This window comes from Saimiri boliviensis, chromosome 2, assembly GCF_048565385.1.
Source record: "Saimiri boliviensis isolate mSaiBol1 chromosome 2, mSaiBol1.pri, whole genome shotgun sequence".
In the NCBI taxonomy this organism is placed as follows: Eukaryota; Metazoa; Chordata; class Mammalia; order Primates; family Cebidae; genus Saimiri; species Saimiri boliviensis.
This window is the reverse complement of record NC_133450.1, coordinates 18998478-19023961: the sequence shown is the minus strand read 5'-3', so window position 1 is coordinate 19023961 and position 25484 is coordinate 18998478. Positions and strand designations below refer to the sequence as shown.

The following is a 25484-nucleotide window of genomic DNA, read 5'->3' as shown; positions in this document are numbered from 1 at the left end:
ATTAATCCAAAAGTTTTTATATCCCATAGTAAAGAGTTTAAAATTCATCTTGACCTTATGGAAAACAACTGGAGAGTTCTGAGCATGGAGGTGTTTCAGAAAAATTAATTTGCGAGCAGTGCAATGGTCTGAGCAACAAAGAGTAAGTTAGAAAGCTCCGCTGCCTGGAGCCTGAATAAAGTCCGCACATAGGAGGACAGGAAGTTAAGGTTGGCTCTGCTGACATGGACGGTAGAAGGTAACATGCTCATAAATTGGAGTCCCAAAAGTACCACTGCAGAAACCCAAAAGTATAGGGCAGCCACAGTGGGAGTTTTCTGTCAACTTTTCCATAATGCCATTAGCATCATTGCCTAGGGCAATGTTATTCAGTTTTTACATTTCTACTCACATTTAGAAATACATTTTGCTTTCCAAAACTGTACACAAGTCTCCATGACTCGCCATTATCCGACACAAACCTATAATTCAAACAAACATTTTCATAAAACTACAGTAGTCCCCCTTATCCTCAGGGGGTACACTCCAAGACCCCCAGTGAATGCCTGAAACCGCAAACATTACTGCACCCTACTATGTACAGATTCTTCTTCCTTCTTCACAATTTCAGGGATAGAAGATTCATTTTTACCATAATCTTAGCAATCTCAGCATAGGATTTTTCTTTTCTTTCCTTAGTAAGTAAAAAACTCTCACATTGTCACGTAAAGACAGCACTTCATGACTTCTCTTTGACATATCCCAATTGGCAGCATACCTACTCTTGTTCTTTGAGGTAATTAAGTGAAATGAGAATTATTTGAACACAAGCACTGTGATGCTGTGACAGTGGACGTGTTACCCAAAACACCTGCTAAATGACTAACAGGCTGGTAGCATATACAGGTGGAGATGCTGGACAACCCAGGTCCAGAGAACAAGGCAATGTCAGATTTCTTCACGTTACTCAAATGGCATGCAATTTAAAACTTATGAATTGTTTACTTATGGAATTTTTCATTTAATGTTTTCAGAGCATGGTTGATCTTGGGTAACTGAAATTGTGAAAAGCAAACCTCAGATAGAGGGAGACTATTGTACTGTATATTTACCCTTAGTTCATGAGTCACATTTGGGCATTGCCTGTTCTTTTTATATCTATTACATTTAAAAAAAAAAGTGTCTATAGACAAGGCTGGGCACAGTGTCTCATGCCTGTAATTCTAGAATCTTGGGAGGCCGACGTGGGCAGATCACTTGAGGTCAGGAGTTCAAGACCAGCCTTCCCAACAGGGTGAAACCTGTCTCTACTAAAATGCAAAAATTAGCGGGGCCTGGGGGTGGGCATTTATAATCCTAGCTACTTGGGAGGTTGAGGCACAAGAATCTCCTGAACCCGGGAGGGTTGTAGTGAGCTCAGGTTGTACTGCCTGGGCAACAGAGCAAGACTCAGTCAAGAGAGAGAGAGAGAGAGAGAGAGAGAGAGATAGAAGAGAGAGAAAGACTCTGAAAACTGCTTGTGTAAACTTCTATAGCACTGTGATCAACAGTCTGAACAACTCTGTTTTAGAAATGAAAAAGATCTGGACATTCGAGCTTATGGTTGCTTGTGTCCAGGTCCAGCCACGTGTCTGCTGGCTTAAAAGGCTAGTTGCAGATGATACACAGACGCAGCCAACTGTTTTTGAATTAATTCTACTCCCTCTATCTCTGTCTACTTTATCACTAAGTACTTAAAGTACCAGTGGTTACAACAATGTATTTTCTGTTTCTAATAAATCTTCACTGGGCATGTCAGAGCATTGTATTCTAAAATGGTTTAGCGGTAACTATAGAGCTACTAGGTGTCACACGAATTGGATCGAGTTCTAATTGTCTTTCCTCATGCACTACTTTATATTTAAATCTCTTAAAAGATACTCCCAAAACATGTGATCTTATTTCTATGATTCTATCAAGAAAAGTCATATGCTTTGGCTGTACTGGGGCATATGTCAGATTTGTCATGGATTTTTTTCTGTGGTTTCAAGAGAAGAATGTTTCTTTCATACATCTGTCATAATCACTTGATGGGGAATATGGCATATATTTCCATGATAATTCCATTGTAATTATTATCTTACATTCCCAGAAAAATTGTTGGAAGAGCTCATAGAATTTTAACCTATATTCCACTTCAACCTTCTTACCCCATATTCTTTTCTGAGCATATTTCGTGACTCATTTGATGTATCTTACCACAAACAGAACTTTAATAATAGCTTAAAATTTTCCACATCAAAGGATTTGCAGGTTGTTTGAGAAGCATTGGTATTGACAGGAGCTCAAGGGGAACCTTCCTGGGAGGCCCAGTGGGTCTTCCTCAGATCAACTTGAAAGGTAAAACCAGCACCAGATTTTATGAGTGGATATTGAAAAAAATCATCCGATCCTTTTCAAACCCATTTATATTTCCTCATCTCATGCAAAATGTATTTTACCATGTGAACTAGTACTTCTTACTTATTTGTACTTAATGTCACACACTCCCATTTTAAATGGCTTAAATTTGTTTTCAGACTTTGATTTTTAAAATGTGTGAACTCAGAGGACTGACTCTGTGTTGAAGAACTCACCCTGACCTTGGCTAGTTTGGCAATCTCTCTGAGGCTCAATTCCTTTCTCTTAGAAGTAGAAACACAATTATGCTTTCTGTCTCACAGGCTTGTTGGGGAATGTAAATGTGAACAACTGCACCTTATTTAAAAGTCTGCACATAACAATCAGGAATATTATTATGATAATTGATCTTTTAATCTCCAACCAGAAGATTGTATTATATATTTTTCACTGTCTTCTTTGCAGAAGCTTTTTAGTCTAATTTTATAGCGCATGGTTCCTTGTTTCCATCTCATCTATTGCATGCTTGCTTTGTGTATCTTTTTATTTTCTTGAAACACAGAGACCACAATCACATACATTCTTACAGGTATACATATATAACCTGGTATATATATATATATATATATATATATATATATATATATAATTATATATATATAATTATATATAAAACCTGTAATATATATTATAGGTTTTATATATACATATATACACACAGGTTAATACACACACACACACACACACACATACACACACACACACACACACACATACACACAAAACTTGTCCCTTGAGGCAGAATAATGCTTAATTTCCTTTTCAATGTCCTTCCTTTTAATGTTTCATGTTTTGTGGTCCCACTGACAAAATTATGGATTGTGCTGAAGTGACTTGGGAACAATTTTGCTCAATTTAAAAACATTTTTTGAGTCACTCAAGACATTGGGCTAGGTCAAATTATGCAATGATAGATAAGGACAATATAGGAAAAAGAAAGACTCTTGGCAGCAGGATAATCACCCTGCAAGACAAATGCTACAAGCATGAAGTATGAGCCAAGAATGGGAAACAATATCTCATCAGCCTTTCTTTCTGCATACAGTTTAACTTTTATTCTTCACTAGTTTATATTGCCCTAGCTAACACTAAAACTCCTCAGGCACTTTTCTGCTTCCTCACCTAGATATTTTGGGTATTTTTATAATCTATTCTTACAAAATCAATTCTGTAGTTCTGAAAAGAGCTTAAGGCCAAGGTTAAACCCAAACATTCCACCGATTCTCCAGCCAAAATGTACAGCAAGTTAAAAAATATTTATTAACACTTATTTCAGTGTTGACAATTCCCAATGCAAACAAATACAATATTATTACTATTCTTTATCTAAATCAATGATGTCACTACAAAAGTAAAACAACCAAATCAACACACAAAATCGATCCCTATTCCAGGAATATGCAATTTTAAACATTTATTTTTAAGGAAGCGCATTAAAGCATATTTTTGCAAGTAGATGCAGATTTCTCCTGTATCACATTTATCTATACATGAATATCCTACCTACCCCAAGCCTTGCAAAATATGAAAATATTAGATAATTAGAGTGGTACCTTAAGTAAATCATGTGACTTTTTGTATAAAAGGTTAATGAATCATAATTATAATAAGGTTCATAGAATTTGTTAAATTGTTATAAATGAGAGAAAGATTTAGCCTCAAATCAGCATGTGATTGAATCTTGGCTAGCAGTTTATTAGATAACAATTTCATAAAGTCAGGAACACTTAGGGTTATTTGCATTTTCACAGCTTCCAAACATTTTCTTCTTTTTATTCACTCCCTTCCTTCTCTTTTCCTCCTATTCTTTTTTCTTTTCTTTAACCTAGTCTAACTTTTTCTACTCTCTTTTCCTATCAATACATCTATAATCATTCTCTCAGTGCTCTCTAAAGTTTGCTTCCCCAAAGACCTAGATACATTTTTCTTCGTTACTCAACTGGTTTGAAATGTTGAACTCATTGCTCTTCCATGAATGCATTTCCAGTTTCTTAAGAAGTTTGCACTCTGCTCCTGCCTATTTTGCAGTATAATCTGAAATGAAACCTGCTTTGGAGATTGCTCAAAAATGCCTTTCAAAGCAAGCAGTTGTCACCAGTGATCTGCTTGCAGCAAAGCTACCCTGTACACCAAGGCAATTGTTTGTGGAGTATTCAGACCTGGGCTTCTTTTACTTACTATGGTCTTTCCCACATCTGTTTTTCAAGTAATTGAGCAAAATGTACTACATACAGCAAGATTCAAGAAGTGCACTGTGTCCACCATGCCTCAAGTTAATATAGACACCCATATTGTTTTTGATGACTTTTTCTCTTGAGATTGTCACTTTTTTCTTAGCTAGTTTCATTGTCTCCAAGTTGATAAAGGTACAACATTTTAAAGAAACTGAGCAAAGAGTCTAGGTGAACCTTAAACTTTATACCAGAGGGCTGTTTTCCAGTTCTTTTTCTACTGTATCCTTAAAATGGCTCACTTTGGAAAACAAATTCTCTGTCACTAGACCAAATCATACTTGACCACATCTCTTCAAATTCAATCACATTTAGGTAAGTTATGATTTTTGAGTGTGCATCACAGCACAGCAGTTTAAAATTGTAGTAAATCTAATCTCATTATTTAATTCTTTAACTGCCTCCCATGATCACTCCCCAGCTGAATACATTAGTGCAGGTTTTCCCTGCACAACTTAAGGAGGTGTCGCTGTCTGTACAACTGTAGCCTGCAGGCTGGTCGTGAGCATGGCAGGAGGCAGCCAAATGTCGGGTGGGTCCCCATTGAAGCCCCACCTCCAAGTCAGAGATAGTTTAAAGCTTGAAAGGCGAACTACAAGTTAAATTCTCAAACCAGGTTGAAAACTTGTCTTCCCATTTTGCTTGTTTTCATCTGATGGATCCCCACCCTTCACTTATTTTACATATGTCTACCATTTCCTGATTGGTTTTTCTGTACTGTCTTGCTCACCTTTGAGTGGTGTCTTTGCTTTAACCTTTTTGCATACTCACAAACCAATCACCATATACTCCCCATTCTGAGTCCATAAGAGGCTGCAGACCCAGCCTCACAAGGGAACTTTCCCACCTTCAGGCAAGGGAACCTGCCACCACTTTCCTTCTTTGCTGAAAGCATTCCTTTTGCTTAATAAATTCTACTCCACTCACTCTCTGGTGTCTGTGCACCTGATTTTTCTTGGTTGTGAGACAAGAGCTCAGACCTAGCTAAGTAAAGGAGCAGAAAGACCGCAACAGTCACTTCCAGTGAAGCCTTTCCTTCATGATTTTCCTGACTTACCTCTCCAGTATCACCTTCCTCTGTCTGTCCCCTTCCTACACAATAAATTTGTACCATTTTTAACTATTTTTTCTAAACTTACCATAGTCTGTGATTTTGCAGACATGACTGGTACTGTGTGAAATATTGCCATCATCTTATCTGCCACTCTCACCAAATCTTTAAGTTTCAGTCACATGCTGTATGTAAAATTCCCCTACAGAGATTAAGAGTTTACCTCTCCTCTTTGATCATCTTATGTCTGTATCAAACTTGCAGTTTGCCTCAGAGTTTGTCTGTCTTCCCTCTGGTCTTGAAGGTTGTTTGGAAATGGGTTGTGTTGTGTTTGCCTTTGACCCATAATATTTGCCACGGATTAAACATGAAGGAATTCTGAAAGGGCTAATATGGCAAATTAAAAAATCAGGCTCCCTTGATTCTATGTTAGCCCTAGGCGTTGCCACTTACATGCTGTGTTACATTAGAAAGATTACTTAACCTCTCTGTACCATACATTATTTAATAGCAAAATGGAATTTGAATCAATATCTACTTCATGGTGCAATTATACCTAGTAAAGAAGTTAGTACATGTAACATGATCAGAATGATGGTAAATAAAGAGCACGTTTGAAATGTTAGCTATCAGTGCTAATACTGTTACCATTATTATAGTTATTGAATTATTGCCTCTTTCACAATATTGCCAAAGTATAGTTATCAAAATCTGGGGTAAATAAGAATGATTAGAGAAACACTTTTTTTTTTTTTTTTTTTTTTTGAGACAGAGTCTTGCTCTGTTGCTCAAGATGGTGTATAATGGTGTAAGGCTCACTGCAACCTCCGCCTCTCGGGTTCAAGAGAGTCTCCTGCCTCAGCCTCCCGAGTAGCTGGGATTACAGGTGCACACCACCACATCCAGCTAATTTTTGTATTTTTAGTAGAGACAAGATTTCACCATGTTGGCCGAGCTGGTCTCAAACTCCTGACCTCAGGTAATCCGCCCTCCTTGGCTTCCCAAAGTGTTGAGGTTACAGGCATGAGCCACCACTCCTGGCTGAGAAATGCTTTTAATACTCAGAATTCTAGGCTCTGAGGTTCTGGAAGCTGCATTATTTTTTAAAATTTTTATTTATTTATTTTTATTTTTTTGTGTCCCTGGGTGGGCATGCAGGAAGCTGTATTCTTATGAATAATTTCAAATTTTTAGACACATTTCAACACTGTGAGGATGTGGGGGGGTCCCAGAATTCCTTGAGTGATTCTGAGATTCTAAGTCATCATGTAATGATTATACTATATTCCCTATGGTTATTAATACACATCCATATGCACACAATCTCCCCCCTCCCCCACACACATACACACTCCATCAGATTAGAAACATTTTTTCTATTCGAAGTAATATGACTTTTTAAAATAATATTCAGTATTTAAAGATTAATATTTACCTGTGCATTCATATTTTTTCTTTACTACAGTTATATTTTAATCTACTTTTGGTATTGAGCATTTATAATAATAATAATACTGCTGTCTCACATGCTTATTTTTATAATTTAGTATTTTATAATTTAGATTCCTTATTTTACTTGCTACTTCTTAAAATCATGTTATATGACTTTTACACATAAATTCTTTTTAAAACCATGTTTTATGGCTTTTATATATAAATCCAATCTCTCAATTAACCAACAACAAAGCTAGATTAATTATGGGGGTGGTTGATGAGAAAACCGGTAAAGAAAACCAATAAAGCACCAGTATCTCATGGGTTTTCTTGTATTATGGGTATAATAATAAATTATCCTCCCCAATATTTGCATTTTAATTGGAGTTGTGAAAAATTCTATTTTCATCATTTACTGTATTCAAAGCAAGTGTTGTTTGACTTAAAAGCTGGCACATGTAATACCACCAGGTTATTTTAATGAAGAGGAAATTTGCAATGTGGACAATTTTGAACAATTAGGAACAGAATTTCATATTGATTTTGATTTGGTATATAAAATCAAATACAAAACTCAAGATTTTCCCCAATATTATATAAACACTATAACTATTGCTTTTTTGAAAGTAAATTTTCCACGCATTTAACTGTGTTTGTTCTTGTTGTTTGCTTAAAGGGATTCCCAGTGAATAATTAAGTAGAAAATATGGGAACCTGGAAAATAAAACTTCAACGTTGTGAGTGAAGAGTTATTTTTAATATATTGCATTTCTACATAGGCTGCTTTCAAGGTTTTACAGTATTTTCAGGTCATTTTTGTTCCTTCACAGATTCTTTTAGAAGACTTACATTGAAATGATGATAAATTAGAGACCACCATACAAGTCAAGAGATACCTTTCCACAAAGAGATAGTTCAGACTTTATATTAAGCCACAATTCTGCTATGCTGATTTCCAATTTAAAATTCTTCATTAACTATCTAGAGAGACTACAGATCTCACTGAGATATAAAATGCAAGATACAATGTAAAGATCCTTTTAAGTGGATTAATTAAAATTAACTTTTTTTTTTTTTTTTTTTTTTTTTTTGAGACAGGGTCTCACTCTGTCATCCAGGTTGGAGTACAGTGCCATCATCATAGCTCCCTGCAGCCTCAACCTCCTGAGCTCAAGCAATCCTCTTTCCTCAGCCTCCCAAGTAAGTGAGACTACAAGCTTGCGCCACCACATCTGGCTAATTTTTGTATTTTTTCTAGAGAAGGGGCTTTGCTGTGTCACCCAGGTTGGTCTCAAACCCCTGAGCTCAAGTGATCCACCTGCCTTGGCTTCCCAAAGTGCTGGGATTACAGGTGTGAGACACTGGGCCTGGCCAAAGTTAACTTTTAAAAGTTGTTTTTATTGTAGTTTGGCAATCTAGTTTGGACTCCTTCTCATTTGGTTGTTGTTTTTAGCAGCATCTCTAAGACATCATCAGTAAAATTCCTTCTCTTATTTAATACATATCTTTTGCATATCTTTTAAGTACTACTCTGTAACCAGCACTGTTGTAGGTGCTAGAAAAGATAGATAAAAAGTCAACCACTGTTCTCACAGTTCCCATTCTATGTTGGAGACACATAATGAACAATACATAAACCAGTGTTAAATTCTGATAAGTGCTATGAAGGAAAAGTATATTCAGGTTTAACTAATTCAGGTTAAGGAGTAATTGAGTGAGGGGAAGGTGGCAGGTGAGGTTTTAGAAAATGGAGTAAGACTGTCAATCAGGTGACGTTTTATGGGGACAAAAATGAAGTGAAGCAAATCTGTTCTGTAAATATCTGTAGGGAGAGCTTTAAGCCATGTGACTATGTGGAAGAAAGTAAATGAAAAAGAAAATGCAAAGCCATGAAGGAGACTTGCTTGTGAAGTTCAAAGCTTTGGCTCTTCTATTTGCTGCTTCTGCTCACCCTATCTGCTTTGAAGCTTGAAAATACTAATCTCTTTTTGGCTTTGCATTTTCCATGCCAAAGACCTATTTTTTTTTCCCTTTTGTCTTTTTATAATTTGCTAAAAATTGTTAAAAATTCAGCACATGATTGCTGGTAAAAAAGCTAAAATTATGTAGGAGAAGTTCTCCCCAGGTCTTGCCTACCTCATATCAGCTAAGTAATCACTAATTTTTTTTATACCCCTTATTCTTTCCCTTTCTTTTTTTGCTTTTATATACATACTTGTGCATACAGAAATATATCTGGGGTTTCTGCCTTTGCTTTGACTTTTTTTCTTTTCTGCTTCATTTTTTTAACCTAAGACTGTATAGATATCATATTCTTGAAACTATGTATATTCTAGAATTAGCAGTTATTTCTGTTCATAATGAAATATGACAAATAAGTTCCACTTCCCAACCCATACTATTTCTATCTTCTTAAACACTAAATTCAAGTTCAAATAGACACTAATCTGAATTCTTTACTGATACCCAGTGACAAAGAAAATTTATTCTAGGCATTTCACATTTTGATTCACCTTGGTTCAGTTTTGCCTTTAGACTCTAGTTACTAACATCAATTAAAATATTTCCTTTCAGAAAATATGTTCATTTTCATGACATTTCAAATAGCGTGACTCCATGACTTCACTTCCCATGACTTTCTCTCTCTTTTCTAGTGATTGGTAAATTCTGCCTTGTATTGGCATCTTTTCCACATCTCTACAACTCACTTAAAACAGCCTGTTTCATTGTATTATGATGCTTATAAGCTTGAGAACAACTAAAGTAATTTTACATCATTTGTTTATTTGGCTCTTTGAACTTCCCAGGGCTTTGCAAAACAATTTTAAAATATAGTTACGGTGGTTTGCCCAAAGTACATTTTAAAGTTTCTCATAAACAGCTTTTCAGATTGTTTTGCCTGACAAAGATGGAGAAACAAAAATAAAGAGATCAGTTTTTAACTTCCATGATATAAAAGTTTTAGATTTTTGTAGGCTGAAAGTTTCTAAAAAGTTATTTGAGCTTTTTTTTTTTTTTCTTTCTGAGTTTCATGAGCAACTGGCAAAGAGCTCCTACAGTATTCATAAGTACACTTACAATTTTCTTGCCACTACTAATTGAAGACACAAAACTTATACCCACAAGCAACCGCAATGACCACAGAATGACGATGAAGTGGCCTGTGGTCGGCAGTGATTCATTAAGTCTGAAATGTTCGCAGTTAAACTTAATGGAGGAAAATAGGTCTCTCTTTGCAAGTGGTCACTTCCTTTCTTCCATTGATTCAACCACATTATTAAACACAAATAAGAATATATTTTCCCTAAAATTCACAATTTAATTCAGTGTCTGTTAACACAAATTAACTCTACTGTCTGCTATCAGCAGTATTCTAAGAAACAAAAGATACTTGTTAATTTCAGTTTCTGAAGCCAAAATGATGTTAATTTGGAATAGGGTGGAGAAAGTCAGAATAATGGTACCGCTCAGTAGAAAGGAAGCTAAAATTACAACTACTACAAAAATAAAAAATAAAAAAATTACACAGAAATTCAAAATAAAAAAATTTGAAAGAATGCTATAATTATCAAACAATGACAAAATTAATTTTATCAAGCATTATTGTAGATACCATAGAATATAATTTTCTAGCATCTGAATTCAACTGCTGTGGTCAGATACTCCTCCCTCCTGTTCATACATTAAATAATAGAAAATAAAAAGAAAAAGCCAGTAGAATAGAATATCAGTAAGTATCAAAAAAATATTAGTTAAGTGGATCCACTCCTGTAAATTGCTTTTGAAGATTTTTAGGCGAATGAAGATCCAATTAAACCAGAAAATAAATGTAAACCACACCATGGTTTGTAAACCACATCATAGTTGCCTGTGTCTCCTTTTGCCTCACTTCTCTTTTGGTCACACCTGATGGTAAAGCACCATATATTATACTGAAAGAACATGGCAAAAGTGTCATTCTTTTCTAGCCCATTGTTGGGTTCTCATGATTGCCAATTCTTCTAAGGTTATTATAATAAGAATATGTTTTCATTTTTCATATTAGAATTAACAGCATTCTGAAAGGATAGAATAATATCTAATTATACAATTATTGAGTTCTCTGAGAAGGAAAAAAAGTTTTCATAGTTTGAATGCTTTTCCGTTCATCTTATTAAGATACAAAAGTAATTTTCCACAGTTGAAATCAGCTAAGGATTTTAATCATTTATTAAGTACCTCATAAGCTATATAAAATATTTTGCTTAAATAATTTTAGGTTTTTAAAAATTTTAAATTATATCATTATGATATAAACATCTTAAAATTATTTCAGACACAATAGTTTATAAAGTCAAGCTTTCATATAAAACAATACAAGAATCTGGCAGGAAGCCAGTAGGAAGACTCAGAGTGGATTCTTAGATCTTCTTAGATTACATTCTTTATCTCCCACTTCTTATTTTTTTGTACCAAATTTTGTTATTCTATTCTAACTTGTTTTCTTTTAATTATTTACTTTTTCAATAATTATTTACCCAACATCGATATTTTATATTAGGCATTGCAGTAGGCACCTTGAATTCTGAAAGGAATTTAGACAAAAGTTGTTGCTACTATATTTGAACGTAAACAAAGGAAATTTGTACCATGATATATCAGAAGGTGATAAGTGGCAAGAAGAAAACTAAAGAAGGGGTTGAGCAGAGAGTGCAGCAGAGGGAGTGATGGTTTTAATTTTAATTTTGGTCATTTAAAGATATGCTTTGCCCCATGGGATCAGAGGATTGGTTAGCTCAACTAAGAAAAACTGAACATTTTTCTGTGATCATAGGTCCACTCTTGAACAGATCTATTTCACCGTTACAAGTACACAGACATGGATATTTATCCCACCCAGCTGTTAATTACATGTGGCTTTCCCACAATTAATTAAAGGTGGCCTTGACCCTTCCCTTTATTTTGCTTCATGTTACAAACTTTGCATGAAGCCATATCATTTTTTTAAAGCAGATTCTTATTTTCCTTTTGGTACTTTTGGTGGTATTCAATTACATTTTTCAATTTTCTTGTTTTTCTACTTTCAGTGAAAGATACTTAGCACTAACATAAATTCACTATCCAAAAAATTATTTGGTTTCTTATCAATTTTCTTTAGATGACAGGTTGTCACATTTTGTAGTAGAACACATGATTTTACAAATTATGTCTTGTCTAGGAAGGTCACCATTGAGCTTGAACAGAAATCAATTATTATCTGGTACAGTTGTTGTCAGTCCTAGCTTCAGACTTTTAAAATGTGGTGTCTGGACCACACATAAAGAGCTTCATTCAACTGTTTTGAGTAGGACTCAGATTTTGGTATTTTAAAAAAACCTCACCATGTGTTCCTATGGTGTAGCTAGGGAATATGAGAAAAAGATTAGCCTTTTTGCTCAATGTGGGCCAACAACACTATCTTAACCAGAAAGCTTTTTAGAGATGCAGAATCCCAGAACTACTGAGTCAGAATCTACATTATCAAGACAGTCCCAGGTGATTTATGTGCATGTTAAAGTTTGAGAAGCACTACTCTAGACATACACTTTCATTTTGTAGATATTAATAGCTAATAAGGAGTTAAAAAGTTCAATTATTTCCCCAATGTGAGTGCCATAGGCTAGGAGAGAATGAAGTGGAAAAGCCAGTGGTTAGCTTTCTGGATCTTTAGTTGTTTCCCTTTGCCACATATGCACAAAAGACTGTCAGTTTTGTCAGGGACTGGAATCTTGATGCAAATTGAAAAAAAAATCTGAATAGATTAATTTTAAAACGGTGCATTAACGTTGAAATATAACACACATTGAAATATTATTTAATATAGCAAAAGATGGAATAATGAATACTGATAACTTGATCCTATTATAAGCAACATATAGAAATTTGTTTCTCATAAAGATCTTATACAAACTTTCAGAAATACTTATGCCAACTAAGTAACACATCTTCTCAAGAAGATGACTATATCATATTTTATTTACTTAGTTTTACTTGGTTAATCCTTTTATCAGAAACTGAGCAAAAGTAAACTTTTCTTATATATTATCATAAATTCCAAGTGGAGTAGATTTAGTTTTAATGTCTCATTCTCTAAGGAAGCTATTTGCTTAAAGTTAAATATTTGTTAGGACATACGCTAGAGTGTAATGGCCCTTTTCACAAGAAAAAAAAAAGAAAGAAAGAAAGGAAAAAGAAAAGGCTGGGAGAATTTTTAGCCTAATCTGCCCCTACCTAACTTTATTTATTACCAGAAACCTAGACCTCTGAGTTGGGAGCAGGTGGCCTTGTTAACAACTATTGGCTGCAATAGCTTTGTGTGTGCATTTCAGTTTCTACATCTTTAAAGAGAAATAAAGGCCACCTCTTACTCAGTACCACAGCCAAGAAAAATATAAAAAAATGTATTTTCAAAGAAACGAAATGTATGTTTAAGTCAGGTAAATCCATTTAAAACGAGAAAGTGAAAGCTTTGTGCATTATTGATAAGAATGAAAAATGTTGTGGCTGAGGAGAAAAAACTGTATGAAGATTCCTTAAAAACATAAATGTAGAATAACCATGTTATCTAGCATTTTTGTCTCTGGCTATATACCCAAAATAAGTGACAGCCGGAACTTGGAAAAATTTTTTGTACACCTGTATTCATAGCAGCATTTTTCATAATAGTCAAATTTGAAAGCAAGCATCTATCCATCGGTAGATGAATGGTAACACAAAATGTAATGTATTCATACAATGAAATATGATTCAGCATTTAAAAGGAAGAAAATTTGAACATGTGCTACAACAAAGATGAACTTTGAGGTCGTTATGCTAAATAAAATAAGCCAGTCACGAAGGACAAATACTGCATGATTCCACTTATATGAGGTTCCTAGCATAGTCAAATTCATAGAGAAATAAATCAGAATGGTTTCCAGCAAGGGCTAGAAATAAAGGTGAATGGAAAGTTAGTGTTTGTTGGGTACTGAGTTTCAGTTGAAGATTATGCAACAGTTGTTTAGATGGATAGTGGTAATGATTGCACAACACTGTTAATATATTTAATGCCACAGAAGTGTATTCTTCAAATAGTTAAAATGATACATTTTTATATATAAAATAAAACAGTAGTTATATTATTTATCACAATAATAATTTATTATTATTGAAGTTATAATAAAATGTCATAGGATTGCATAGTTTTTGTGGTCTATTACAGATTAGCATTTTCTTTTTTAACTTTGATCCATTATTAAACCAGCAATTATTTGAGTCCTTTAGTGCTGTAGATTTTATTTTATTTTTCCAACAGCCTTGAGAAATAAATGTTCTCTAAGATAGTGTCATTTGGGTCTTATTTGGACTATTAATCATATTAATCATATTCATTGATTTTTAGGTGAGCTGTCTTTTTAGCAGTCACATCTATGCCAAATCAACTTCGTATCAAATATGTCTTTCTGAAAGTATATCTTTCATACATATTCTTGATTCTTGATTTATGTGATTTTTTTAATCATAATTTACTTTCCACTCATCCTCATACTGATTTTTTTTTCTCACTCTCCCAATTGGGATATGTTTTGTTTGAATCTAAGCATCCTATTAAACAGTGTCTAAGTCACATGTTGCAAATCAGAACTGGGTGTGCTGAATTCAGAACAAGTATAAAATGTCCCTGAAAGGAGTAAAAAAACTGACTCCTCAGGAGATTATGGAGAGAGCTGATTACTTTAGCTAATATGTTTGAAATTCCAAACTGGAGATTGAGATCCAAATTTTATTCAATATTTTACAAATAAAATGTATATAACCAGTTTTAATATGTAAGCTGTCACTTTAAAAACAACCTGAAATTTTTTTCACTCCTTTCTTCAATAGTGCCCTTTGCTAACTAGGAAAATAGGAAAAGTAGAAAAGGCACTAGGACTAAGAAATGGAGAGAGGAAAAAAATAGACTTTTGGGAAAAGGGGAGAGAAAAAAGAGAGAGAGTGAACAGGTAACATTTCAATATGTAAAAATTCAATCTTTAAAAGCACACATTAATGGCATATAAACATCCTTGGATTACTGTGAGTGAGAGAACGTTTCCCCCTTTACTTTAAACATCTCTGCTTACATATAATGGTCCACACAAACTACATTAAAAGAATATTAAAGCTGTTTCAGGAAATTCACAGTTCAGAGTAAAATATACCATATGTCCTCCAATACCTGCACACAGCAGGGTGCATTAAGACTGCTATTAGGCTGACTCCCTGTTGTGCCTAGTACTGGAGGACATATGGTGCCTTTCACTCTTGACTAAGATTTTCTTCCTTTCAAGGTTTCCTGCAGCAACTTGTACGTGTTCTGAACATTGTTCTTTAGTCTGCAAAAATTGGGTCTTCATTTCTCCATTACAACACACACACACATAAGCATATGCTTCTTCTTGCCTAAAGTAATTCTTCTCTGTATAACATACCATTCTTGGCAATACATACCCATGACTAATCAATCTGGAACAAGTTAAACGTATGATGACGATAAAATTGCTATGTGTGAGCTGCAAAATGGAAGAAGGTGTTGTCTCTAAATTAAGTTGAAAATATTTTAGATAATGAAAGAGAACAAAAACAAACAAAAAAAGTGGTCAAGCAGCATGCAATATAGAAATCATCTCTTTGTTTTCCTGTCATACAAACAAATACTAAATCCATACAGTAAGTCCTCAGTTAACATCATCAACAAGTTTTTGCAAACTGTGACTTTAAGCAAAATGAGGTATACCAAAACCAATTTACTATAGCTAACTGATAGAGAGTTAAGTTTCTATGGCATACTTCTGGTCACAAAAACGTCACTAAACTTCTCAATAAAGAACCAAAACATGTCTACTGGTAAACACTGAAATAAATGTGAGTGATGCATACATTTGCAAAAGATAGATAGGAACAAATAAGATAATTATTTACTCAATTTTTGGTGAATCAGTGAGTAAAGGTGACCATAGTGGTGGTGAGTTAAATCAGGAAATAAATGTTTGCAAAGCAAATATTGTATGGAGCACCCTCTACCACTACACAGTTCAAAAACCATCACAGATAAGGTAGGCTCACCATGAGCTTTTGTGCTGGATCATTTATTTTTATGCATTTGTATGATTATTATGATTTTTATATACTTGATTAATTTTTATTTTACAATAATGTGTATTCGTTCATTTTTTTCAATTTTCACCCCACTCATTTTAGTTCAGAGTCTCAGTGAGCCAGAGCCCATCCCAGCAGCTCAGGGCACAAGGGAAGAACTGACCCTCATGGAACTCCATTGCCTTGCAGGGTGCAATCATATACACACACTTACTCATACTAAAACCATTTACACACACCAGTGAATCTAACGTGCATATCTTTGGGTTGTGGGAGGAAAACAGAGTACCTGGAGAAAACTCACACAGAACTCCACTTAGTGTTCTCATCTGGGAATCTATTATTTTCTCACCAACATAATAACAAAAAAACTTTTTTGGAAAACCAACTCATGAGTTTCGGCAACAATGGCAACAGAAAAAAATTGTAATATATAATCAAATTCAAATGCTGTAGCAGTCATTTTTGCTTGACTACGCAGTTTGCTTGTCTACAAAGTTTGCTTGTCTTGCTTTCTTATTTACAGAACCTTATGTAATTTACATACACATCTATAAGAAAGGCTGGCCCTATTCCAACCTCAAGAATGAATCAGATTCAATCTATTTTGTTTAAGCATGAGGATGGAATGTAATACAGGTCAATAAGGTTTCTGTAGAGGGTGCTCCTGGGAGAGTTTGCCTCACTCTTAAAAAGTTAATCAATTGAAAGAATGGTCTCTTTTGTTGCACTACATTGCCATGCCTAGGTATGATGCATGGAACGCTGGTAGCTATCTTGAATGCTGGACTATCAATAGATATTAAGGCAGAGAAAAGGAAAAACAAGACAAAACAACCCTTTGATCCTTACTGACATTATTTAGGTCCTGATTAAACTAAATCTGGAACTTCCCACTTCTTGACCTCTTTTTAAATCAGTGAACTAAATTGTGACTTTTTTTTCCTGCAAAAGGTATGCTAAGGAATACGAACATATCTTCTGGCTATATTTGTTGGGGATTGAAGTTTAATGTAAATCTCATGTAAATGTAGTCATAAATGTTGCCTAAATAGCCAGGACTTTAAATGTCTACATTTCACAAATATTCATGGTAGGAAATACTGTATAATTCTACTCAGTTTCTAGTGTGTGAGACTAGACTAACACCTTCTTTGCTCATTTCTTTCATAATTTGGAGCTGTTTATAAAGAGATAAGAGATAAGGTCTGCTCTATTTGAATTGCATTTTAAGAAAGTACATTTATCAGATGTTTAATCACTTGGCCTTTAGAAATAGCACAAAGCTACCATCAATCATACTTAGTTCATTTTGTTTTTTCAGAAGAGGAGAAGAAAAACTGAAAAGCTTCAGCTTTCTTCTCTTACTTACTTACCCAATGATCTAATTCTAACTCACTTTCCTCTCACCAGTTTCCTAAAGAAACAGTGTTAAATGAAGAAAGCACAGGGAAAGCAGGAAAAGATAGAAAGGGAAAAGGTAGTTTATTTATTCCATTCTCACACTGCTAGAAAGAACTAGCTGAGACTGGGTAATTTATAAAGAAAATAGGTTTAATTGACTCACAGTTCCATAGGCTGTACAGGAAGCATGGTTGGGGAGACCTCAGGAAACTTACAATTGATGGTGGAGAGGCCAAGGGGAAGCAGGTAGCTTCTTCACGTGGCAGAAGAGGGGAGAAAGAGTGAAGGGGGGAGTGCTACATGCTTGTAAACAACCAGATCTTGTGAGAACTCACTGATTATCACAAGAACAGCCAGGGAAAATCTCCTCCCATAAGCCAATCACCTCTCACAGGTCTGCAATAGTTAATACTGAGTGTCATCTTGATTGGACTGAAGGTCAAGGTATTGTTCCTGGGTGTTTCCATGAGGATGTTGCCAAAAGAGACTAACATTTGAGTCAGTGAACTGGGCAGATCCACTGTCAATTTGGGTGGGAACCGTCTAATCAGCTCCCGGCCTGCCTAGGATAGAGCAGGCAGAGGAATGTGGAAGGACTATATTGGCTGAGTCTTCTGGCCTCCATCTTTCTCCCGTGCTGGATGCTTACTGCCCTCGAGCATCGGACTCCAACTTCCTCAGCTTGTGGACTCTTAGACTTACATGAGTGATTTGCCAGGGGCAAATTTTGAGGTTTTGGAACTTGGCTTCCCTACTTTTGAGGTTTTGGGAGTTGGACTGGCTTCCTGGCTCCTCTGCTTACAGTCTATTGTGGGACTTCACCTTGTGATAGTGTGAGTCAATTCTCCTAAAAAATTATCCTTCATATATTCATTGACCCTATTAGTTCTGTCCCTTTAGAAAACCCTGGCTAATACAAGGTTTCTCCATCAACATTGGGGATTACAATTCAACATGAGATTTGGGTGGGGACAAACAGCCAAACCATATGAAATAGCAAGAAACAAACCTAAAGAAAGATAAAGAAAAGTAGACCAATGAGAGGGACCAGAGAAGGCACTAAATATCGTCAGGTGGAAATAATTGTAGGGTAAAACATACTGTGTATAACTTGCATACTTGTCCTTGGTGAGGTAGGGTGAATGTCCACATATGCTCAAAGTAGATTAACTATATATTATTCCCTGTTCCTTAAGGGAGAGTCTAGTGAGGAGGAAGATAAGGCAGCTTGTAGCAGAAGGAAGACGTGACACATGGATAATAAAGAGCAGGTTAAAGTTGTATTAACTTTTTCTCCTTGTGTGGGCTTGGCCAATTTATCTAACCTACGCTTCAATTACTTATGAAGAATCTTTCATAGGAAGAATAATACTTGAGGCAGAGTATTGTGGAAAAACTAAATGAGATCGCTCACATGAAAAGCATATTGAAATGCATTATGCATATGTTCCATAAATCCTCCCATCTCCTGTCTCCACAGCCCTGAGGTGAAAAGCTTTTGAGACTCACCACTTCCTGAGAGCTAGGGAAGTTTTCCAGCTAGGGTGCGAAGACTATCACCAGGATTGGCCCAGACTATTTGCTGAAATAAAATTACAATAAAAATATCCTAAGTTTATTTAACTATATTAACTTTCCCCCCAGAATTTTCCGCTGTCATTATTCTTAAACACTATGAAGCTTCTAAACCAAATATTCTCTCTACTTTCAGAGCAGAACCAAGTCATGAGAAATTAAATATTTTATTCAAGACAATCTACTTATTGACTGAGAAAGAATTAGCACCCTATCAGCTGATTCTCAGTCCAGAAAAAGATTCAATAAGTATTTTTCATCTGGGAAGAGACAGCTGCATTTAGTTATCGATATAGAAATAGATCAACATCACCTTTGCCAAGTTGTCCATCCAGTAGCTTCCAAATTCCATTGCTGTTATTCACTGGAGGTGACTAGAGAAAGTGAATGCTAGATCAGCTGTACCTCCTCTCCCTGATAGCCTTCTTACCAAATGGTGTGAGATCCTTGGGTATGCTGAGAAAGAAGCAATTCCCAAATCTCAGAGGCTAAAATAATAAAGGCTTTGGAGGTCCATTTAGAGAATGCTGAGATTTCTGACCTTGTCCTTGTTGTCCTCACTCTGTGATCCAGAGTAACAGACAGCAGTTAAATAAAACATTGCCCATGACCACAGCAGAAGACAAAGGGAAAGAGTCCTAGAAGATTTTGTAGCAGCATTAAAAAACCCACTCAAGAAGTGGCTCTCCCAACTTCTTAACAATAAACACGAAAAGGTTAAAAATGCAATGTGCCATGGAAGGTGAAGAGCCAGAAGTATTTAGTACAAAGCATGCATGGCTATCTCTATATTTCATCATGAAAGCAAGTCTGAGGACCATTTTCCAAGAAGGCAAATGTTTATTAGCAAGCAGACTCAAAATTTATCATGTGGTCATTTATTCATTTTTATTTATTAGTTTATTGTAATCTAATCAGTCCTAGAATCAGGACAGGAGATGTAGTTCTACATGAAGAAAGGAGAGCATGCTGATTCCAAAGGCATTAGCCTGCTAAGCTGGGTAGGTTATCTGTGTGGTATGACCCAAATAATTTTTGTAGTAAGACCAGTGACATATTTTGAACACCCCTCATTTTATGTGTAAAAAGTTATTTCTAACAAATGATATGCTAACTAACAAAACTTTTGTAGTAGATTTCAATAAGGATTTCTGAAAAAATGAATAGCCACCTCTGGCACTGGATTTCTATTTAGAGCAGTCCAGATGCAGACTCATTGCTCTTGGCTGCTAAACAAGTCACCTTAAACCTCAGTGGCATTGGACAATAAACTTGTATTTCTCATGCATCTATAGAGTACAGTGCATCTTAGCTGAGTTTCTCATCTAAATGTGGGTTGGCTCTCCTACACATGACTTTCCTCTCTCTCCCAGGAATAAAAGCCTGCCAGGAACGTCCTTTTCTGGCTATGACAGAAGCATAGTAACTCAATTACAGACATGTGAGTTATCTTGAAGCCTAGGCTCAGAACTGGAGCACTATTCCTTCAGCTTCCTTTATTGGGCAGAAGTAAATTACATTGCCAAGCCCAGACAGAGAAGTTCTCTCTAATCATGGGTGGAGGTTATTATAATGTTACATAGCAAAGCCATGGATATGAGAAGTACAGAATAATTATGATCATTACTGCAATCTAATACATGCCTCTAAAGAATAGATAAAAGTTAAGTCATGAACTCATACATCACATTGCTTTTGATACTAAGTAGTTTTAAGTTTCAAAATTCCCATTGCCTATAGTGAATTTTGGTATGAGCAGAAGCCCACCAACTGACTTCCATCCAAAGTCTCTGACAATTACTGCTTGAGTGAAAAATCAGTGTTCTCTGATGTCTCTAACATGCATTGAGCAGAATAAAGGAAATAAATTAGACCATGCTTCCAGCAACTTAAAGCAGAAAAAGGATTCAAGATAAAGAGCTTAATTCTGTAGCTATTTTGAATCAAGATCAAACAAAGTCCATTCTCAGAACATGGAAAACAGTGATATACATTTTGTCCCCTTCATGTATAAAATTATACAGATGACTCACATTTCTTTGACCATACACCTGCAGTTCTTACTTTGCAGAGGCTAGGTTAATAGAAAAAAAGATTATTTCCCACTGAGATTGTAAAAGTCAGTGAGCTGGAATGTTGTTATAAAGTAAGTAGATTGCAGAAAGAATAAGAAGATTCTAAAGAGAGTTTTAGCTTTGCTTGAGATCTGGTCAAATGGGCACCATAAAAGTGTGTTGGTAGAAAATGGGTATGGTGAATGACAAGGTGCTAAGTTACCCTGAGTAGAGTCTCAGAATAATGTAGAATAACACATATGTTTATCTTGGTAACTGTAAGATACATCATCATTTTCTCTGAATGTTATTAAGTAACTTGAAAGTTTATTGGCAGCAGATAAAAGCTGGTATCAAGACTGAGTCCATGTTGGTTTCTGCCATGCAAAGGAGATCTAACAGTGATTTTTGTACAAGAAGCATATGCCCTCTTAATTACACAAAGCATTAAGTTACTTACAGAAGAATTGTGAACCAGATGGCCCATTAGAACCAGAAGTCAGAAAGTAATAGCAACTAGGATTTCTGTGCTTTCTAACTACACAGAGACACTTTGCAATGGGGGATTCTTTTCATAATCTGGGAACCACTGCAGAATCTCATCTTTTCATTTGGTTCATTCAAAATCATTATTCTAAGAAAGGCTGGGGGAGTGCAGCACCCACTTTGATCATTTTTACCTAATTTATTGTATCTCTGGAATAGCACTTACTAGACAGTATTATTATCTCACTATTTGTTTATTCACGGAAATCTGGGCTCTTCTAGGTCAAGGGCTTTATTTTATACAGCTGGGTTTATCTACTTCTCATGTTAGCCACCTCTCACTTGAGGCTTAGTTGAACGTTCCAATATCTCTCAGACTAGATAAAGTTTAACCCAAAGCAAACACTATGTTCCCATAGGAAAATCTGACATTTCATAAAAGAAAAATCTTGATGAATACTATTTGCCTGTTGTATATACTGGATCCTAATCATAAAAAATACTTGAATGATCAAAAAGTGTGTGCTTTTTAGAGGATAAAAATAAACCAGGAGCTTTGCTTTGAAATTAATATCTGTACCAGGGTTAATTTTTAAGACCTACTTTTCAAAACAATTTAAAAGTAATTTTAATTGCTAAATCATGAGAAATCTATATTTACTATACATTCTCAAGTGCATGGTGTTGAAACAAGTTTTGTTCTAAATTTTACAATATATATTTAGTATAGTCCTCATGAAGATGCAGCTATAAGAAAGTGACTCTTGATTTTGGTCCTGAGCTTGGTGGTGGAGAGGCAAAAATGGTCACAGTGACAGCTTTCTATTTTGCTTTGGAAAGAATGTCAGGATAAGAGATAAGGGAGAATTTTAAACCTTGTTCCATATCACATAAAAGACTTTTGATTCATTCTTGTATTAAATTCAAGGAGATATTAAAATGGACTTCCTGTGCCTTTATCTTATATAATAGGCTTCTTGGAAAAATCAATTTTTTTCTAGTTCTGAAACATCAGAATGTCATTTTTAAACAAAGGAGAATATTTAAATTGATACCACTAATTCTTTCAGCAAATAAAGAAGAAAGTCATTTAAAATGATAATTTTGTAAAGCTGTGAGATTAAGTAGACTTTTTTTTTTTTTTTTTTTTTTTTTGAGGCAGAGTCTTGCTCTGTTGCCAGGTGCCAGGCTGGAGTACAGTGGCGCAATCTTGGCTCACTGCGATCTCTGCCTCCCTGGTTCAAGCAATTTGCCTGCCTCAGCCTCCCAAGTAGCTGGGACTACAGGTGCATGCCACCATGCCCAGTTAATTTTTGTATTTTTTAGTAGAGATGGGGTTTCACCAAGTTGGCCAGGATGGTGTCGATCTCTTGACCCCTTGATCCATCTGCCTCGGCCTCCCAAAGTGCTGGGATTACAGGCGTGAGCCACTGCGCCCAGCCTAAGTAGACTTTTTAACATCAAAAATGTCATGAACCATCTCATGTAATAATAATAATAATAATAATTTTAATATGTATTAAATGTGAAAATGAATGATGAAAAATTATATTACATATAAAATCAAAAGCTCTTTGAAATAAGTGTTTAATATATTAACCATCATATCATAAAATATGTGTTTACACATTTATAAAAATTGTGTGTGCGTGTGTATGTGTACTATGTACTATACATACAAGCAGACAACTTTTAGTATGTATATACTTTTGGAGAGTATTTGCAACAATTTTACTATCTGTCCCCTCTCACGGTGACACGTGTTAAGATTCATTGAAAGGGAAATGTGTGAGAAAATAATACAAAGGCATCATTTTGTTCAAATGTGACACTTTGTGGATTACATTTTATTGTCCATTGCCAAATGTGACCATCTTTAGTGACTGCATTTCACTGGGTTTGGGTTATGAAAAGACTGTCTTCCTGAAATGAATTCCCAGATTCACTGAGACCATGATCACTGCATGGAAGGCCAGGGATCTCCAGGTGCACCTGTTTGTGTCTCATTTATACACATATAAAGGAGAATGACAATTTAAAAGGCAGTGTGAATCCACGGTGATTTTACAGGCATGTGTGATTTCACGGTGACTTTTTTTTTTTTTAAGTTCATCATCTTTAGACTTAGGGAATTAACAGGGGTCAGGGAGATTATGCCAGGCTGAGGGTTTCTTGGCTTCTGGAGACAGACCCAGCTATAGCAAACAGAAAAACAGGGAAACAGAAAGGGGGCAGCTAGCTGCAAGGTTTGGTCTTGAACTTGGGGAGTGGAAAAGTGATGATCCCCACGACAGGAGCAGCAGGGAGAATCTGCATCTAAGGATCTGGGGAAGTCCTGGGCCACCCAGAGGGGCAGCCCTGCCCTGGGGTTTGTCACTGGGAGGGAAGGGAAACAAGCCCCCTCCCTCAGTGCTGAGGAAAAGGGGCTTGGCCCGGTCTCCTCCTGCCCTCTCTCCATTCGTGGAGAGGGGGGGGTCCTTGCCTCTTTGCCCCTTTCAGCTGCCCAGACGCCGGTCCTTGCTGAGCCTCTGGAAAAACCTTTAGCTGAACTCGTAGGTGCTGATTGTGATGGCACAAGAGGGGGCAGCCTTGATGATCAGAGGAAGGAAGCCTGCAAAGCATCCCCTGGTGCCCGACTCACCCCGATCCTCCTCAGTAGCAGCCAGATGGAGTCCACATGAAGAGATGTCACTCTCAGAGCCTCTATCGCTCCCAGCGCGACCTGGCGTTGGGTCTTCACCAAGTCAAAGGGTAGAGTCAGCACAGCAGCCACCGTCCCTGAGAAGCCACCAGCCACAAAGCTCATGCCCACAGAAGTCTGGTCCTTCGGCCTGAGCCCATTCAGCCAGCTCTTCATCAGCTCATGATTGAACCAGTACAGGGCTGAAAAGGTCACATCTCGAAGGGCAGTGGGGCCCCAGCCCAGCCACAGAGACCACAAGCTACCCTGAGCCACTGCCGTTCTAACACAGTCAACCAGCTCCTGGTACGACACGTGCTGAGCCTGCAGCTTTGTCCTCATGAGCTCCAGGGGGCTGTCCCAGGCAGGCCAACATGCCAGCCACTGTGGGTGCATAGAGGTCAGAGGTCAGGGCTCGACCACACAGGAAGGCTTTGATTTGGTGGTAAGCAGTGAAGCAGATGGTGGTAACTGGCACAGTCATCACCAGGGTGATGGGGAGGCTTCTCCAGAGGGTCCTGGTGCCCTCGTGTGTCACAATCTTCACGGAGGTGTCCATGGTGCCAGTGAAGCAGGCAGGATCTTGAAACCAGGTGGAACAGTGGGCACCATTTGGGCACAGGTACAGGGACTCGAGGACATCATTGTAGTACAGGAGGCACTTCCCTGTGGATTGGAGACAGGAGGGCAATTTGGTATAGGAGAGGTTCCACAGTCTGGAGGAAGGCTTAGATAATGAGGAAAGATGGTGAAGAGCTACAGAGGAGTGCATGTGGAAGGGCTTTCTCAAATATAAATAAACACAGTATTTAGTATTAGCATTCTTTAGAATCAACAATTATGAGAAAAATGTTTTTGAAATTTAAGTAATTAGAAGAAAATAATGAAACCAAATAAGCACAGAATATAAAGCATATGACACCGTTAGTACAGTAATATTTTGTAGGTACTATTGTATAATACAAATATTTATGGTTTATACAGTCCTTCATAAAGTGGGCTGAACTCCATGGTTC

The 25484-nt window shown here is 36.3% G+C and overlaps 1 pseudogene; it reads right to left on the bottom strand.

The window, feature by feature from the left end:
• Positions 1-24283: 24283 nt before the first annotated feature.
• Positions 24284-25240, bottom strand: LOC101033238 (mitochondrial glutathione transporter SLC25A39 pseudogene; annotated as a pseudogene).
• Between the last annotated feature and the right edge of the window lie 244 nt (positions 25241-25484).